The sequence below is a fragment of the Rhagoletis zephyria genome, unplaced genomic scaffold (genome assembly GCF_001687245.7).
Source record: "Rhagoletis zephyria isolate East Lansing unplaced genomic scaffold, Rhagoletis_zephyria_1.1 Rzeph_scaffold_01853, whole genome shotgun sequence".
NCBI lineage: Eukaryota > Metazoa > Arthropoda > Insecta > Diptera > Tephritidae > Rhagoletis > Rhagoletis zephyria.
In genome coordinates this window covers 98217-101120 of record NW_016158937.1, presented here as the reverse complement: position 1 = coordinate 101120, position 2904 = coordinate 98217, and positions in this window count along the sequence as shown.

Here is a 2904-nt window from a genome sequence, read left to right as displayed (position 1 = left end):
AAAATAAGGTAAATAGGAATTTGTATTGCTATTATTAATGCATATTATTATATTGTTATCTATTTTACATAGATAAAATATGGAGGAAAAGGAGGAAGCAGAAGCTGTCAAAGCGTTTATTGTAGCAGCATACCTTCTACGCTTCACGCTTTGTTGTCAAAGTTCGAACTGTCATGCAAAGCGAGGAAAGTCTTAAGTAAACGGCCCTTTACTACGTTTATACGCACGCATTATTTGCAAATAACAATTTGCAAAATGGTAAACTGTGCCGTATAAACGCTGAGTTAATTTTTTATTTGCAAATAACTAAATCACGCAAATAAGTATTGATTAGTGGTACTATTTGCAAACAAGCGCAAGACGCCGCCATTATAGGTTTATTTTATTTTTCGATGGTCATCTTATTGCCTTTTTATAATCAATACGTTGCCATTTTTAACTTTATTTTCCTTTTCGATGGTCATATTATTGCCTTTTTATAATCAGGCAATATTAAAAAAGAATTTTTCACCATCGAATAAACAGTGAGTTAGGTATTTGCAAATAGCTTACGTAAGCGAGTATATTATAGACTCTACAGAATGTTAAATTAATTTGTAAAGGGGCGGTTAAACGTGGCAATGCATGCGCTTTTACTACGCATTTTGCTATCAAAATGCAAAACCGATAGTCTACTTTCCCGTGTAAACAGCCAGAAGGCCTTTCTGTCACATTTCTGAAATAAAAGTTACAAGATGTGACTGCAATTGAGAGAGCGCAAATCGATTTCGGGAATATATTTCAACTTGCTCGTGCTGCACTAGCAATCTGCAATTCGCCTTTCGGAAATAAAAAAAAAACTCTTTTGAAATACACTTTACATGTAAGCTCTGACTGCTCATGCAACTGCTTTCTGAAGTTTCTCAATTTGACAGCCTTTTCGAAATATATTGCATTGTCACGCCTAACAGCTACTTAACAGCTACTTTAAATGGTCATGACGCAATAAGCAGGTGAAGTAATGAAATAGCTTACTCGCTTTATTTTCTGACATTCGGCTGCTTCATAATCAAATTTTAAAGGAAATTTTCAAAGAAGACAGTATCACAATGTTGCTTCTCGCTTTAATTACTTCGAGAATTATTAATTATTTTATAATTTTAATAATTTATTTGCCAATTCGCCATGAATTCCGCCATGTTAAAAGGTAGAACATTGCAAAAAAGTGGTCACAACTACAAAAAAATTTACTCACAAAGATATGGCAGTGCTTTACGCATCCTAACCCTGTAGTGTTGTATTAAATAGGCATTATTGGATAGAACAGAAATTAGCAAACGGTTCAAGGTAGGAATATTCGATATTTAAGAAAGTATCGATATCATGAATCGATTTAATTCATTGCATGTAAAATCGATATAGCGATATATCGGGCTGAACAATATCGATATAGGAAAAATCTATTTTGAAGATCATACTCCCAATTGAATAAAATATTAGACCTGCTTATCAACTCACCTAATTGTGTTATTTCCATCTTGTATATTTACTGAGGACTAAAACGGCATGCCGGTCGACTAAAGCGGTTGGTTAAACTTAAGAGCTAAATAAATCACACAAGCTGCTGATTAAACCTACTTTAGGATTTTCCCATACACTTTTTTTGTAGATAAAAATAAATTTCAACTTAAATATCGATATTGCAGGTAAAGTATCGATGTCTTCGATATATCGACCTTGGAATATCGATTAAAAAAATCGATTATCGTGCCATGAAATATCGATATTCAGAATAATCGATACGATATCGAACATTCCTAGTTCAAGGCAAGGCAATCTATACAAGGTGGTGTTACCGGATCCGCTGATTTCACTGCGAATTTGTACCTTTTGTCAAACTGATGTGTATGTTGTAATTTTGCTTTGCACTGATTGTCAACGTGCGTATAATTTGTTGTTATAATTTTCGTTTTTGTTCTCTTAATACCACCTTGTATAAATGCGTCTTGATTCAAGATGTATTTAACGTGTTGGTGTTGGGGCGACAGCTGAGTTTTTCGCCGTGAAAAGAATTACGTCAAAATGAGCTGTTTATTGTAATTCATACCAATGATAGTATGGATATCTGCGTATCATGATTCAATAATACAAGGTTAGATAATTATTGACAGCTGCGGTTTGACACTCCCTTACAAAAGGTTGCATTTACGAAGGACGGAGAAAAGGGAAGAATGAAATCTCTTGGTGCGAAAATGGTAGTAAAAAAGTACGCAAAGTAGGCAATTAGTAGTGAAATTCCTTTTGTAAATTCTAATGTTTTTGCAGGAAATCTGGCATTTTAAACGAAATTTTGAACGTAATATTGATGTATCTATGTAAATTACGTAATTTATGTGCTATTTAGCTGTATAAAAAATGCAAAATGACTCAAAATTAAAATAAGACTACTATGAGATTGATGTAAACATCCCATTTAAAAACAGTTTATGTTTTCAACAGTTAAATATGCTTCATATGCATATACAAATAAACATATTGCACAAACGCTCATACCTCTATATCACACCAAAGCTACACTGTTTCCATGTAAATGTGCAAAGAAGCAACACGGTGCCACTGCTAAGGGAGCGGTGCGAGAGAGACAACTGTCAGTTTATCGAACCTTGTATTATTGAATCATGTGTGTGTATAATCTGTTAATGTAATTTTTTACTTAAGAGCGAAATACACCACACAAGCGGTTTGACAAACCAAGCGAAATTTCCCTTTGCTTCAAGCCATTTGTGCTGTGTATGGGGGTGTTTGAAGGTTTGACAAACCGCCGTCAAACCTTCAAACACCCCCATACACAGCACAAATGGCTTGAAGCAAAGGGAAATTTCGCTTGGTTTGTCAAACCGCTTGTGTGGTGTATTTCGCTCTTTA